Genomic DNA, 17369 nt, shown 5'->3' with positions numbered 1-17369 from the left:
TGTTGGAGAACAGATGAGGATTAATGTGTCTCATTCTGTAACTCAAATTGAACATGGCCCATTCGTGCCAGATTTCGGTGGCGTCTTCTAGTGAGAAGAGGTGGCGAATTCTGTCGATGCGGCTTGTTTGAAATTTTGATTGGATGTCCACCATGTTGATGCCTCCATCTTTGACAGGAGGAAACGTCTTGCTTCTCTGGAGCTGTTCGAATGGTGAAGGATACCAGAGGAAGTCGAAGAGGATTTTGTTTAGTTCTTTGATGTGTTGTTTCGTTGGCATCAGCACTCTACTGAGATGCAAAGTGACGGGTACCAAGAGAGTGTTGATGATCGAGATCTTTCCATAGAGGGAGAGTCTTCGTGGTTTGTGGATGTTGGCGATCGTTTGAGTTTTTTTGATGGCGGTCTGCCAGTTCATCTTGTCAAGTTGTGTTTTGTTTGTGCCTAGCCAGATGCCCAGGATCTTGACGTTGTTCAAGATCGCAGCTTCTGGAAAGAGTTGCTGAGCTCTTTGGGCCAGGTCCGGTTTGGACGCCAGGATCTGGGTCTTTCCCTGGTTCACTTTCTGGCCGGACATCGTCTGGTAGATGGCTAGTTCTTTGTTGATTTCCTTGAGAGATGGAATGTCTCTTGTGATGAATGTGGTGTCGTCCGCATATTGCTGGATTTTGATTGTCAGCTTGGAAAAGCGAAAACCGTTGATCAGATGATTTTTCTCTATGCGTCGGGTGAGAACGTCAGCACAGATTATGAAATAGAGCATGCTGAGGGGACAACCCTGTCGTATGCCCCTTTTAACGTTTATTCGTTTTGTTAAAGCTCCATTGATTTCTATTTTGCTTTTTGTTTTGTGGTAAACTAATGACAGGTAATTCATCATTATTGGTTTTACTCCGAGTTTCTTCAAGATTCCATAGAGGAAGGAGTGACTAACTCTATCGAAAGCTTTTTCAAAGTCAGTTATCATGACGTACAAGTCCCTGTGTTGAGTTTGAGAAGCTTCCAGGGCAGCTTGTATATTCATTGTAACATGCTCTATTCTGCGGTTTGGCAGTCCACATTTCTGATTCGGACAAATCAGGTTTGTGATCATGGGTGTGAGTCTGTTGGAGAGGATTTTGCTCAAGATCTTGTAGTCTGTGTTGAGCAGAGAGATCGGTCTCCAATTTTTGAGCTTTTCTTTTTCACCTTTTTTAAAGATTAACTTCACTTTTGCTTCTCTCATTGAGGGAGTCATTGTTTTTCTCAAGTAGCAATTTGTAAGCATCTCTAGAATGTCGTGTTTCAGGAAATGCCAGCATTTTTGGTAGAATAATGAGCCGAGACCATCTGATCCAGGTGCAGAGTCCTTATTAAGAGAATCGATGGCGGTTTTTACTTCTTTGAGACTGATCAGCTGTTCCGCTTGTTCAGCTGCGTCTTCCTCAATTTTGGCCTCTCCCAGAATGTTTAGGTAACTGTTCTGTTCTTGAGGGTTGATGTGGTCTTCTATGCCCCATAGGGAGTGGTAGAAGCTGTGTACTTCTTTGAGAATGTCTTCTTTCTTGGTGAGAGTTGTGTTGTTTGCGTCGTGTATCTCAGTGATAGAGCTACTTTTACAATTTTGTTCCTCTGCTTTGAAGAAGCTTTTAGATGGCTCTTCATCGCTATTTGGGATAGTTCTGGATCTGATTTGCGATCCGACTGCTTTATAATCGTAGAAGTTGTTGATTTTCTCCAAGAATTCCGGGCGACGATCTTCCAGGACGTGGTCTGGATGAGCGTCCAGAGTGTGGAGCATATTTTTCGCTTGATTGTAATCTTCTCTACGCTTGAGTGCGACATCTTGCGAGAGTTCAATCAGTCGATTTTTCAACATTTTCTTGCCATGATCCCACCTTATAAGCATGTCTGGTGGTTCTATTTGTGGTACGTTTATGGTCCAGTTTTCCCAAGCCGTTTCGAGCTCTGTTATGACGTGAGCATATTCTAATATGCTGTTATTGATTTTGTATGAATATTCACCCCATTTGGTGTGTTGTTGATATTTTAGATGAATTATTGGTAATGTGCAGTGGTCTGATGATGTGAAGTATTCATGTTTGATGTTATGATAATTTTCAAGTGCATGTTCATTTATGTATATTCTATCTATCCTGGTCTTACTGTTGTGGTTTTGGCGCGTGAACAGTCTTTTGTAAGGATATTCTTGTCTGAATATGTCTGTCAATTGGTTATGATGTATTAATGTTCTAAGTGCTGTTTTATCCGGTGTAGTGAAGAAAAATTGCGGCTTAGCAGTGTCCAACGGATCAAGGATCACGTTAAAATCACCAAGTAAGACCACATGTTGATGTTCATATTCCAGCATAGCCTCGGAGAGCAGTTCAAAGCATGACTTTCTCTCTCCGTTGCTCTGCGGAAGGTATGCATTGAATATGTTTATGTTATTTTTACCACATTTGATGTTGAGGTGATGTATTCGATTTTGTACTATTGTGTGATGTGTGATTTCGGACCTATCGTGTATGTCCTTCTTTACGATGAACATTGTCCCTGCATAGAAGGGGGTTCTATCAGGTTCTATGTTTGTATATGTTATGTAATTGTTATGTTGAGCCCACGTCTCGAGTTGATCGGTGGGGATTCTGTGTGTTTCCTGAATTGCCAGTACAGAGAGTCTGTGAGATGTAGAGAACTGTTTGACATCTCGCAATTTCTTGGATATTCCGTTGATGTTCATTGAGCCAACCTTGAGGTTGCCCAGTCCGGCGTCCGAATCGTCACTCTCCGTATCTGTGAACATGATTATAGATAGAGAAAAAGCAGATTAAAGTTTAAGAGTTTTGGACTAGACCGTGTAGTTGGATGGGACGCCGTCTGAGTCCGTGAGCTCATCCACCGAACTGAAGACATTTCGATGGAGAGGAGAGGTCCCGGTCAGTTCAGCCCGCGTAGACTCTCTCGAAGAAACGGACTCCGAGTCAGTTGACGAGTTGTCATTGTCAACTGAGACCGACGCATCCTTGGAGCTGGCGTGGGAAGCGTCGTGGTCTCTGGGATTCGTCGTCCTGGGAGATGCTGGTTGGGCAATCGATCTCCGCTTTAGCAAGGGTTCTTTTGGAGTCGATGTCTTGGACTCTGTGTTGGACATGGGCTTATCCGCTATCTCAGTATCTGATGAGAAGATGCTGCGCATGGAGGTTTTGGGGTTGTGTTTCCCTCCTTTGCCCACGGTGATAAAGCCATCGTCGCTCGTGGGGGGGTTCTTTCTCTTCCTACTCTTTTCCCTGAACTTTTCTCTTGCATTGCAACCAGGTTTGTGTCGGCCTGTTGATCGGCACACATGACAGGCGAGCTGCTGCCTGGTTGGCGACGAATCTGACACATACGTTTTTTTTGGTCTGGATGCAGCAAAACGCGGTCTGGACTTCTCGGCCTGTCTCGCAAGGAAAGCGGCCTCTGATCTTTGGCAGAAGAGTTCGTTGCTTCTGTTTATGGATTCTCTCGAGCGTCCCTGTTTCCTGGGTTGTCTAGGCGCCCGGTCTCGGGGTGGGTCGGCCTTGGACTCCCTGTCTCGAGGTGGGTTGGCCTGGGTCTTCTTCGGTTTCGTGGGGCACTTTGATGTTAGGTGTCCCCGGACTTTGCAAATCTGGCAGAGTGGCAAATGTCCTTCTCCAGGCTTGGTGATGGAGATCCATTCACCAAACATCTGCACCTTATCTGGGATGTTGGCGAGTTTAGTGTTCTGCAGGTACACATGCAGAAACTCGTTGCAGATGGTGGGGTGCTGCTTGTGTTTACCTTTAACCATCTGGTAAACATTTCCCCAGTTTGCTTGGCAAGCAAACTCATTAATTAAATCCAGATGCCACTCGTCTGGCACTGGATATAATGTGATCACGTCGCATGGTGGCATCGGTCGCCATACTTTGATCACGTAACCTACTTCCTTGTGTGAATAGGTCACGGGTGACTGATGGTCTAGCGCCAGCTGTTCCATCAGCACGGATTTGGTTTCGTTCTCAGAAGCTGAGAACGTGACGGTGAAAATGTGCTGCCGCAGGCTCTTGGCACGCACAGCTTTTAGCTCCTTTCCATACTTTGCAAGGAAGCCATCTTGCATAAAGAAACTGATGAAAGTGCTTACATCAAGCCAGGACTGGCTGGATGCTTGCACAACCAAGGTTCTTTGATATTTAAACTCGTTGGCCTTAGAGTCGCCCATGAGTATAGCTGGTGTTTAGTTTATGTTATTTTAAATATAAGAATTAACAAAGACTTACCAAAGTCCAAGCTTTTCAAGTTTTAAATTTTCCTTCTGAAGGAAAATTTAGCTAAATTCTGTCTTGACCACACCCTAAAAGCTGGTCACGTACTGTCTAGACTCGCTGTAGCTAACTGGCTATTCTCACCTGACCTACTTTCTACGTGGCAATCAGCTAATTCCCTTAAGGGGAAAAGGCTGACTCCAAAAAAAAATCTAGGGAGGGAAAAAAAGCTAACTACTCGCCTAGATCAGTGGTTCCCAGCAGGGGGCCACTGATCTAGCTGACTTAGGCTATTTTCTAAACTTTCTAGTTATTTATTTATCTAACTGACTTTAAAAAAAATCTAAAAAGGCTGGTAAAAGTTAGGTCGGTGTCGCTTTCACTCGCTCGCTCTAGCGAGGAAAGCAAGGCTTGCTGTTAGTCGCTTTTTGGCAGCAATGTCTCCAAAGCCACCAGGTCGCAATTAATCGTTCGCAGTGAATAAGGCTCGTGAGACTTACCTTATTCAAAGCTCAGAGGGCGACTTACCATATTCAAAGAATAGAATGCGATCACTCATCATATGATAGCATGTATGGCAGCGAATGAAACTGAGCTTTGCTGCAGGCCATTGGCTTGAAATAAAAACAGCATTCTTAAGAAAATTTAGCCCGCTATATATGGCGCTTGGTTAAGCTTCTTCATCATTCTATTTGAATACAAGGTAAGTGCGCCTGAGCATTGTTTGCTCTCATTTTTCAAACTCATACATTGTTCTTTTTCGAAGTAAGTGAGTGATCACAGAAACAGCAGCAGCTGCTGAAGTGTCGTCGAAAGGTTCTGCTCACACACAAAAAAGGCAAACAAAAGCAACGGAGCAAAGCCGAAGAGAATCACGGTCCCAGAAGAGAGATGCTGACAGGCAACCAACTCATACTTACCTGACGAGGGTCTTCACCGTGATCACGTAGGCGGTGGGCCCAGGGCGAGACTTCACCATTGCACTTCGGAGAAGTTGACCTCTGCGATTACCCCAAATGTGGGTAACTCGGTCGTATAATTTCTGTTAGTGGGGACTGCGTTCGCGCTATCCCTTTTTTAACTCATCAACCGAAAGCGAAGAAGAAGAAAAAGCTTTTTCCATCCCCCCCCCCCGTACAACACATATCAAGCGTTTGGAGACCGAATTGTTGTCTTGTGTCCTGCTGTTGCGAGACCACAAGCTGAAAGCGAAATCATCTGAAAGCTTTTTAAGCGAATCAAAAGCAAGAGGTGAGCGTACTTGCTTCGGCAGTACATATACTAAAATTGGAACGATACAGAGAAGATTAGCATGGCCCCTGCGCAAGGATGACACGCAAAATCGTGAAGCGTTCCATATTTCTTTTAGTCACCGACTGGATGTGCATCCACAGTTCATCGACATGCTTTCTATGCCTTGTCCTTTGCTTGGATGCGACTTGATCGCGTCGTCACGCACGTGGTGTGCCCACGTTGCCAGGCAGTGGAGAACACCAGCCATTCGACAAAGTCGATTTCAAATGCGACCAGGACTGCCGGCCGGCGGACCGAAAGCGCCGCCGCGATGTCTAAACGTCGACGTCGTGGAGCATTGCTTTATCGCTTCTCGGCTCTCAAGAGCTAAGATCTCGGCTCTCAAGAGCTAAGATCTACGGCTCTCAAGATCTCGGCTCTCAAGAGCTAAGAGCTATTTGAATAAGGTAAGTCTCACGAGCCTTATTCAAAGTGCGAACGATTAATTGCGAACTGGTGGCTTTGGAAACATTGCTGCCAAAAAGCGACTAACAGCAAGCCTTGCTTTCCTCGCTAGAGCGAGCGAGTGAAAGCGACACCGGCCTAACTTTTACCAGCCTTTTTAGATTTTTTTTTAAAGTCAGCTAGATAAATAAATAACTAGAAAGTTTAGAAAATAGCCTACGACAGCTAGATCAGTGGCCCCCTTGCTGGGAACCACTGATCTAGGCGAGTAGTTAGCTTTTTTTCCCTCCCTAGATTTTTTTTGGAGTCAGCCCTTTCCCCTTAAGGGAATTAGCTGATTGCCACGTAGAAAGTAGGTCAGGTGAGAATAGCCAGTTAGCTACAGCGAGTCTAGACAGTACGTGACCAGCTTTTTGGGTGTGGTCAAGACAGAATTTAGCTGAATTTTCCTTCAGAAGGAAAATTTAAAACTTGAAAAGCTTGGACGTTGGTAAGTCTTTGTTAATTCTTTATATTTAAAATAACATAAACTAAACACCAGCTATACTCATGGGCGACTCTAAGGCCAACGAGTTTAAATATCAAAGAACCTTGGTTGTGCAAGCATCCAGCCAGACCTGGCTTGATGTAAGCACCTTCATCAGTTTCTTTATGCAAGATGGCTTCCTTGCAATGTATGGAAAGGAGCTAAAAGCTGTGCGTGCCAAGAGCCTGCGGCAGCACATTTTCACCGTCACGTTCTCAGCTTCTGAGAACGAAACAAAATCCTTGTTGATGGAACAGCTGGCGCTAGACCATCAGTCACCTGTGACCTACAAGTACAAGGAAACTGATTATGTAATCAAAGTATGGCGCCCTATGCCACCATGCGACGTGATTACTTTATATCCAGTGCCAGACGAGTGGCATCTGGATTTAATCAACGAGTTTGCTTGCCAAGCAAACTGGGGTAAAGTTTATCAGATGATCAAAGGTAGACATAAGCAGCACCCCACCATCTGCAACGAGTTTCTGCATGTTTACCTGCAGAACACTAAACTCGCTAACATCCCAGAGAAAGTGCAGATGTTTGGTGAGTGGATATCCATCACCAAGCCTGGAGAGGGACATTTGCCACTGTGTCAGATCTGCAAAGCCCGGGGCCATTTAACATCAAAGTGCCCCACAAAACCGAAGAAGACCCAGGCCAATCCACATCGAGACGGGGCGTCCAAAACTGATCCACCCCGTGACCGGGCGCCTAGACAACCCAGGAAACAGGGACGCTCGAGAGAATCCATAAACAGAAGCAACGAACTCTTCTGCCAAAGATCAGAGGCCGCTTTCCTTGCAAGACAGGCCGAGAAGTCCAGACCGCGTTTTGCTGCATCCAGACCAAGAAAAACGTATGTGTCAGATTCGTCGCCAACCAGGCAGCAGCTCGCCTGTCATGTATGCCGATCAACAGGCCGACACAAACCTGGTTGCAATGCAAGAGAAAAGTTCCGGGAAAAGAGTAGGAAGAGAAAGAACCCCCCCACGAGCGACGATGGCTTTATCACCGTGGGCAAAGGAGGTAAACACAACCCCAAAACCTCCATGCGCAGCATCTTCTCATCAGATACTGAGATAGTGGATAAGACCATGTCCAACACAGAGTCCAAGACATCGACTCCAAAAGAACCCTTGCTAAAGCGGAGATCGATTGCCCAACCAGCATCTCCCAGGACGACGAATCCCAGAGACCACGACGCATCCCACGCCAGCTCCAAGGATGCGCCGGTCTCAGTTGACAATGACAACTCGTCAACTGACTCGGAGTCCGTTTCTTCGAGAGAGTCTACGCGGGCTGAACTGACCGGGACCTCTCCTCCCCATCGAAATGTCTTCAGTTCGGTGGGTGAGCTCACGGACTCAGACGGCGTCCCAGCCAACTACACGGTCTAGTCCAACTTCTTAAACTTTAACCTGCTGCTTTTTCTATCTATAATCATGTTCGCAGATACGGAGAGTGACGATTCGGACGCCGGACTGGGCAACCTCAAGGTTGGCTCAATGAACATCAACGGAATATCCAAGAAATTGCGAGATGTCAAAAACTTCTTTACATCTCACAGACTCTCTGTACTGGCAATACAAGAAACACACAGAATCCCCACCGATCAACTTGAGACGTGGGCACAACATAACAATTACACAACATACACCAACATAGAACCTGATAGAACCCCCTTCTATGCAGGGACAATGTTCATCGTAAAGAAGGACATACACGATAGGTCCGAAATCACACATCACACCATAGTACAAAATCGAATACATCACCTCAACATCAAATGTGGTAAAAATAACATAAACATATTCAATGCATACCTTCCGCAGAGCAACGGAGAGAGAAAGTCATGTTTTGAACTGCTCTCCGAGGCTATGCTGGAATATGAACATCAACATGTGGTCTTACTTGGTGATTTTAACGTGATACTTGATCCGTTAGACACTGCTAAGCCGCAATTTTTCTTCACTACACCGGATAAAACAGCACTTAGAACATTAATACGTCATAACCAACTGATAGACATATTCAGACAAGAACATCCATACAAAAGACTGTTCACGCGCCAAAACCACAACAGTAAGACCAGGATAGATAGAATATACATAAATGAACATACACTTGAAAATTATCATAACATTAAACATGAATATTTCACATCATCAGACCACTGCACATTACCAATAATTCATCTCCAATATCAACAACACATCAAATGGGGTGAATATTCATACAAAATCAATAACAGCATATTAGAATATGCTCACGTCATAACAGAGCTCGAAACGGCTTGGGAAAATTGGACTATAAACGTACCACAAATAGAACCACAAGACATGCTTATAAGGTGGGATCAAGGCAAGAAAATGTTGAAAAATCGACTGATGGAACTCTCGCAAGATGTCGCACTCAAGCGTAGAGAAGATTACAATCAAGCGAAAAATATGCTCCACACTCTGGACGCTCATCCAGACCACGTCCTGGAAGATCGTCGCCCGGAATTCTTGGAGAAAGTCAACAACTTCTACGATTATAAAGCAGTCGGATCGCAAATCAGATCCAGAACTATCCCAACTAGCGATGAAGAGCCATCTAAAAGCTTCTTCAAAGCAGAGGAACAAAATTGTAAAAGTAGCTCTATCACTGAGATACACGACGCAAACAACACAACACTCACCAAGAAAGAAGACATTCTCAAAGAAGTACACAGCTTCTACCACTCTCTATGGGGTGTAAAAGACAACATAAACTCTCAAGAACAAAACAACTACTTAAACATTCTTGGAGAGGCCAAAATTGAGGAAGACGCAGCTGAACAAGCGGAACAGCTGATCAGTCTCAAAGAAGTAAAAACCGCCATCGATTCTCTTAACAAGGATTCTGCACCTGGATCAGATGGTCTCGGCTCATTATTCTACCAAAAATGCTGGCATTTCCTGAAACACGACATTCTAGAGATGCTTACAAATTGCTACTTGAGAAAAACAATGACTCCCTCAATGAGAGAAGCAAAAGTGAAGTTAATCTTTAAAAAAGGTGAAAAAGAAAAGCTCAAAAATTGGAGACCGATCTCTCTGCTCAACACAGACTACAAGATCTTGAGCAAAATCCTCTCCAACAGACTCACACCCATGATCACAAACCTGATTTGTCCGAATCAGAAATGTGGACTGCCAAACCGCAGAATAGAGCATGTTACAATGAATATACAAGCTGCCCTGGAAGCTTCTCAAACTCAACACAGGGACTTGTACGTCATGATAACTGACTTTGAAAAAGCTTTCGATAGAGTTAGTCACTCCTTCCTCTATGGAATCTTGAAGAAACTCGGAGTAAAACCAATAATGATGAATTACCTGTCATTAGTTTACCACAAAACAAAAAGCAAAATAGAAATCAATGGAGCTTTAACAAAACGAATAAACGTTAAAAGGGGCATACGACAGGGTTGTCCCCTCAGCATGCTCTATTTCATAATCTGTGCTGACGTTCTCACCCGACGCATAGAGAAAAATCATCTGATCAACGGTTTTCGCTTTTCCAAGCTGACAATCAAAATCCAGCAATATGCGGACGACACCACTTTCATCACAAGAGACATTCCATCTCTCAAGGAAATCAACAAAGAACTAGCCATCTATCAGACGATGTCCGGCCAGAAAGTGAACCAGGGAAAGACCCAGATCCTGGCGTCCAAACCTGACCTGGCCCAAAGAGCTCAGCAACTCTTTCCAGAAGCTGCGATCTTGAACAACGTCAAGATCCTGGGCATCTGGCTAGGCACAAACAAAACACAACTTGACAAGATGAACTGGCAGACCGCCATCAAGAAAACTCAAACGATCGCCAACATCCACAAACCACGAAGACTCTCCCTCTATGGAAAGATCTCGATCATCAACACTCTCTTGGTACCCGTCACTTTGCATCTCAGTAGAGTGCTGATGCCAACGAAACAACACATCAAAGAACTAAACAAAATCCTCTTCGACTTCCTCTGGTATCCTTCACCATTCGAACAGCTCCAGAGAAGCAAGACGTTTCCTCCTGTCAAAGATGGAGGCATCAACATGGTGGACATCCAATCAAAATTTCAAACAAGCCGCATCGACAGAATTCGCCATCTCTTCCCTCTAGAAGACGCCACCGAAATCTGGCACGAATGGGCCATGTTCAATTTGAGTTACAGAATGAGACACATTAATCCTCATCTGTTCTCCAACAGCATTCCGCATGCCCCAATTCCAAACGAAATGTATGCGGACATCTTCAAGTCCTTTTGCAAACTCAAAGGCTTGAAACACGACTGGGAAAATACTTCCTACAAAAATATCTACATCAATCTGAAAACGCAAAATGAAAAAAAAATTGACAAGATTGATGAAAACGGAAAGAAGATTCCTTGGAATGAGATCCTCCTGAAAAACAAGGGAATCAAACTCTTCCTTCCACCTCACCTATCCTCCATGTCCTTTCGGATTGCACATGGAGGATACAAATGGGGAGATTTTAATAGATCAATACATTCCGACAGAAAAACAAACTGCAAATTCTGCAGAAAACCAGAAGACAATGTGGCCCACATCCTCACCAAGTGCTCCTTTGCACAAGGAATATGGGAGCGCCTGAAACAACAATATCTTGACCTAACCAAGGAAGACATAGAAATAACAAAGGACATGATCCTTTACAACCAACTCCCTGGAGGACAAAAGAACAACCTGATCCTTCTTACCATGATGAATGTCGCCAAGCACACCATCATCCAAAAGAAGAAATCTCTGGACATAGGCGACACATATATACAGGACACAAAACGGTCCACCACTCAAGCCCTGTGGGTGATCATGACAAAAACGAAAGACATAACACAAAAACATAACATTCCTTTGTCATCTGACATTTCTACTCCTTCCAAACCTCCTCCTACGGTCAGAAGAAAGAAGAAACAGTCGAGATCCACTCTTCAACCGCCCTCTCAGTCATCCTCGGTGGTAGGGATGACTGATTGCAGCGGTGGGTCTCACTAGCACAGTACGGTCGTAGATCATCTTTGAAGAAGTTTAGACAGCCAAGGGCGTAACAACCCACCTTTAACCCGTCCCTCTCACTCATCTGCAACGGCCTGATGCCGGAAGAGTGATTGCAGCGGGAGATCTTTAACCGTCCCTCTCCGTTGTCCCACTCGCTCTGGGATGACAGGATTGCAGCGGCCCATTCCAAGACGACTCTGGGGTCAGAGAAAGCTACCCTCCCTCTGGCCGCTCCTCTCTGGCATCTCCGCCAAATGAGGTGTCAGACTGCGGTGGCCCGTTTCCTCCAAACAGGTGCCCTTCTTGAAGCGGGCAACAAGAAGATACACACACACAAACAAACTCAAATAAAATTTAAAAATTAATTATCTACCAAAACGCGCTAGTTCTTGAGCTTGACCCGCCATCTCCTAGTCTGCTCCAAGATCAGCAAAAGGAAAGTCGAGACAGGCAGATCAGCTTGAGGCAGCCACTAACCAAATATTTACATCCACAGATTACCATCTACCGCGGTGGGTCCCTTCGGTCGTAGTGAGTCCCTCGCCTCCCTGGTAGGTATCTTCCATGTAAGTATGGTATGCCTGCTGAGTGTTTGGGTGTGTGGACGGCTCCCGGAGCGAAAAAAAAAAAAAAAAAAAATAAGATCAAGTGTAGTATCTGTTCTTCTCAGTTTAATACCTGGGACGCCCAGCATCGCTGGGCTCTTGTATTAAATGTATGTTTGAAGACGGGGTGTCGATTCAAAGCTCGCTTTGTCGCACCCACGGGTTGTCCCGGTATTGCAGTACCTCCGGGTTCGGCCCACATCCCACCTTCGGGTGGGATAAATGAACAATCAATCATTGAAAATGCGAATCATGGCTTTCGTTGTTCGTCGGTCTCATTTCTTGTGTTTTATTGGTCGTCGTGTGTATCATATGTCATTTTCTGTTCATTTTCATTCATTGCGCCGATGTTATCTACTCTCTCGCGTACGTGTGTGTGGTGTTGCAAATTTTTCGCTTGTTGTCGCGTGTTCTGCAATGACTCTCTATTGAATAAAAGTTCCTGTGCTGAGCAATTCAGCCAGCACAGCTGTGCCAATAATGCGACTCACCTTGTCAAACATGTGATGTTCTCCTACGCAGACACAAACTTCTTTTCGTCGCGAGTCGTGAACAAACCAACTGACTGACCGGCCGGCTTCAAGCGGCACGTGACATGCAGAGTCTTGCATTAGTTTAATAAATGTGAGCAAGCAATGCTCAGAGGGCGACTTACCTTTCAAAGAATAGAATGCGATCACTCATCATATGATAGCATGTATGGCAGCGAATGAAACTGAGCTTTGCTGCAGGCCATTGGCTTGAAATAAAAACAGCATTCTTAAGAAAATTTAGCCCGCTATATATGGCGCTTGGTTAAGCTTCTTATATTTAAAATAACATAAACTAAACACCAGCTATACTCATGGGCGACTCTAAGGCCAACGAGTTTAAATATCAAAGAACCTTGGTTGTGCAAGCATCCAGCCAGTCCTGGCTTGATGTAAGCACTTTCATCAGTTTCTTTATGCAAGATGGCTTCCTTGCAAAGTATGGAAAGGAGCTAAAAGCTGTGCGTGCCAAGAGCCTGCGGCAGCACATTTTCACCGTCACGTTCTCAGCTTCTGAGAACGAAACCAAATCCGTGCTGATGGAACAGCTGGCGCTAGACCATCAGTCACCCGTGACCTATTCACACAAGGAAGTAGGTTACGTGATCAAAGTATGGCGACCGATGCCACCATGCGACGTGATCACATTATATCCAGTGCCAGACGAGTGGCATCTGGATTTAATTAATGAGTTTGCTTGCCAAGCAAACTGGGGAAATGTTTACCAGATGGTTAAAGGTAAACACAAGCAGCACCCCACCATCTGCAACGAGTTTCTGCATGTGTACCTGCAGAACACTAAACTCGCTAACATCCCAGATAAGGTGCAGATGTTTGGTGAATGGATCTCCATCACCAAGCCTGGAGAGGGACATTTGCCACTCTGCCAAATATGCAAAGTCCGGGGCCACCTAACTTCCAAATGCCCCACGAAGCCGAAGAAGACCCAGGCCAACCCATCTCGAGACCGGGAGTCCAAGGCCGACCCACCCCGAGACCGGGCGCCTAGACAACCCAGGAAACAGGGACGCTCGAGAGAATCCATAAACAGAAGCAACGAACTCTTCTGCCAAAGATCAGAGGCCGCTTTCCTTGCGAGACAGGCCGAGAAGTCCAGACCGCGTTTTGCTGCATCCAGACCAAAAAAAACGTATGTGTCAGATTCGTCGCCAACCAGGCAGCAGCTCGCCTGTCATGTGTGCCGATCAACAGGCCGACACAAACCTGGTTGCAATGCAAGAGAAAAGTTCAGGGAAAAGAGTAGGAAGAGAAAGAACCCCCCCACGAGCGACGATGGCTTTATCACCGTGGGCAAAGGAGGTAAACACAACCCCAAAACCTCCATGCGCAGCATCTTCTCATCAGATGCTGAGATAGTGGATAAGCCCATGTCCAACACAGAGTCCAAGACATCGACTCCAAAAGAACCCTTGCTAAAGCGGAGATCGATTGCCCAACCAGCATCTCCCAGGACGACGAATCCCAGAGACCACGACGCATCCCACGCCAGCTCCAAGGATGCGTCGGTCTCAGTTGACAATGACAACTCGTCAACTGACTCGGAGTCCGTTTCTTCGAGAGAGTCTACGCGGGCTGAACTGACCGGGACCTCTCCTCTCCATCGAAATGTCTTCAGTTCGGTGGATGAGCTCACGGACTCAGACGGCGTCCCATCCAACTACACGGTCTAGTCCAAAACTCTTAAACTTTAATCTGCTTTTTCTCTATCTATAATCATGTTCACAGATACGGAGAGTGACGATTCGGACGCCGGACTGGGCAACCTCAAGGTTGGCTCAATGAACATCAACGGAATATCCAAGAAATTGCGAGATGTCAAACAGTTCTCTACATCTCACAGACTCTCTGTACTGGCAATTCAGGAAACACACAGAATCCCCACCGATCAACTCGAGACGTGGGCTCAACATAACAATTACATAACATATACAAACATAGAACCTGATAGAACCCCCTTCTATGCAGGGACAATGTTCATCGTAAAGAAGGACATACACGATAGGTCCGAAATCACACATCACACAATAGTACAAAATCGAATACATCACCTCAACATCAAATGTGGTAAAAATAACATAAACATATTCAATGCATACCTTCCGCAGAGCAACGGAGAGAGAAAGTCATGCTTTGAACTGCTCTCCGAGGCTATGCTGGAATATGAACATCAACATGTGGTCTTACTTGGTGATTTTAACGTGATCCTTGATCCGTTGGACACTGCTAAGCCGCAATTTTTCTTCACTACACCGGATAAAACAGCACTTAGAACATTAATACATCATAACCAATTGACAGACATATTCAGACAAGAATATCCTTACAAAAGACTGTTCACGCGCCAAAACCACAACAGTAAGACCAGGATAGATAGAATATACATAAATGAACATGCACTTGAAAATTATCATAACATCAAACATGAATACTTCACATCATCAGACCACTGCACATTACCAATAATTCATCTAAAATATCAACAACACACCAAATGGGGTGAATATTCATACAAAATCAATAACAGCATATTAGAATATGCTCACGTCATAACAGAGCTCGAAACGGCTTGGGAAAATTGGACCATAAACGTACCACAAATAGAACCACCAGACATGCTTATAAGGTGGGATCATGGCAAGAAAATGTTGAAAAATCGACTGATTGAACTCTCGCAAGATGTCGCACTCAAGCGTAGAGAAGATTACAATCAAGCGAAAAATATGCTCCACACTCTGGACGCTCATCCAGACCACGTCCTGGAAGATCGTCGCCCGGAATTCTTGGAGAAAATCAACAACTTCTACGATTATAAAGCAGTCGGATCGCAAATCAGATCCAGAACTATCCCAACTAGCGATGAAGAACCATCTAAAAGCTTCTTCAAAGCAGAGGAACAAAATTGTAAAAGTACCTCTATCACTGAGATACACGACGCAAACAACACAACACTCACCAAGAAAGAAGACATTCTCAAAGAAGTACACAGCTTCTACCACTCCCTATGGGGTGTAAAAGACAACATAAACTCTCAAGAACAAAACAACTACTTAAACATTCTTGGAGAGGCCAAAATTGAGGAAGACGCAGCTGAACAAGCGGAACAGCTGATCAGTCTCAAAGAAGTAAAAACCGCCATCGATTCTCTTAATAAGGATTCTGCACCTGGATCAGATGGTCTCGGCTCATTATTCTACCAAAAATGCTGGCATTTCCTGAAACACGACATTCTAGAGATGCTTACAAATTGCTACTTGAGAAAAACAATGACTTCCTCAATGAGAGAAGCAAAAGTGAAGTTAATCTTTAAAAAAGGTGAAAAAGAAAAGCTCAAAAATTGGAGACCGATCTCTCTGCTCAACACAGACTACAAGATCTTGAGCAAAATCCTCTCCAACAGACTCACACCCATGATCACAAACCTGATTTGTCCGAATCAGAAATGTGGACTGCCAAACCGCAGAATAGAGCATGTTACAATGAATATACAAGCTGCCCTGGAAGCTTCTCAAACTCAACACAGGGACTTGTACGTCATGATAACTGACTTTGAAAAAGCTTTCGATAGAGTTAGTCACTCCTTCCTCTATGGAATCTTGAAGAAACTCGGAGTAAAACCAATAATGATGAATTACCTGTCATTAGTTTACCACAAAACAAAAAGCAAAATAGAAATCAATGGAGCTTTAACAAAACGAATAAACGTTAAAAGGGGCATACGACAGGGTTGTCCCCTCAGCATGCTCTATTTCATAATCTGTGCTGACGTTCTCACCCGACGCATAGAGAAAAATCATCTGATCAACGGTTTTCGCTTTTCCAAGCTGACAATCAAAATCCAGCAATATGCGGACGACACCACATTCATCACAAGAGACATTCCATCTCTCAAGGAAATCAACAAAGAACTAGCCATCTACCAGACGATGTCCGGCCAGAAAGTGAACCAGGGAAAGACCCAGATCCTGGCGTCCAAACCTGACCTGGCCCAAAGAGCTCAGCAACTCTTTCCAGAAGCTGCGATCTTGAACAACGTCAAGATCCTGGGCATCTGGCTAGGCACAAACAAAACACAACTTGACAAGATGAACTGGCAGACCGCCATCAAAAAAACTCAAACGATCGCCAACATCCACAAACCACGAAGACTCTCCCTCTATGGAAAGATCTCGATCATCAACACTCTCTTGGTACCCGTCACTTTGCATCTCAGTAGAGTGCTGATGCCAACGAAACAACACATCAAAGAACTAAACAAAATCCTCTTCGACTTCCTCTGGTATCCTTCACCATTCGAACAGCTCCAGAGAAGCAAGACGTTTCCTCCTGTCAAAGATGGAGGCATCAACATGGTGGACATCCAATCAAAATTTCAAACAAGCCGCATCGACAGAATTCGCCACCTCTTCTCACTAGAAGACGCCACCGAAATCTGGCACGAATGGGCCATGTTCAATTTGAGTTACAGAATGAGACACATTAATCCTCATCTGTTCTCCAACAGCATTCCGCATGCCCCAATTCCAAACGAAATGTATGCGGACATCTTCAAGTCCTTTTGCAAACTCAAAGGCTTGAAACACGACTGGGAAAACACTTCCTACAAAAATATCTACATCAATCTGAAAACGCAAAATGAAAAGAAAATTGACAAGATTGATGAAAACGGAAAGAAGATTCCTTGGAATGAGATCCTCTTGAAA

General features: G+C 44.7%; 2 non-coding genes and 1 pseudogene across 2 annotated transcripts; all 3 read left to right on the top strand.

Moving 5' to 3' along the window:
* The first annotated feature begins 5162 nt into the window (after positions 1 to 5162).
* Positions 5163 to 5325, top strand: LOC145773412 (U1 spliceosomal RNA). The gene has a single exon (XR_014289795.1). It is a non-coding gene; the product is annotated as a U1 spliceosomal RNA (small nuclear RNA).
* A 182-nt stretch (positions 5326 to 5507) lies between these two features.
* On the top strand, positions 5508 to 5614 carry LOC145772931 (U6 spliceosomal RNA). The gene has a single exon (XR_014289357.1). It is a non-coding gene; the product is annotated as a U6 spliceosomal RNA (small nuclear RNA).
* Positions 5615 to 12117: 6503 nt separating this feature from the next.
* On the top strand, positions 12118 to 12323 carry LOC145772896 (U2 spliceosomal RNA; annotated as a pseudogene).
* Positions 12324 to 17369: the final 5046 nt, after the last annotated feature.

This window comes from Aplidium turbinatum, chromosome 6, assembly GCF_918807975.1.
Source record: "Aplidium turbinatum chromosome 6, kaAplTurb1.1, whole genome shotgun sequence".
Taxonomy (NCBI): domain Eukaryota; kingdom Metazoa; phylum Chordata; class Ascidiacea; order Aplousobranchia; family Polyclinidae; genus Aplidium; species Aplidium turbinatum.
Note: the sequence above shows the minus strand (reverse complement) of the source record. Positions and strands in the feature narration are given on the sequence as shown.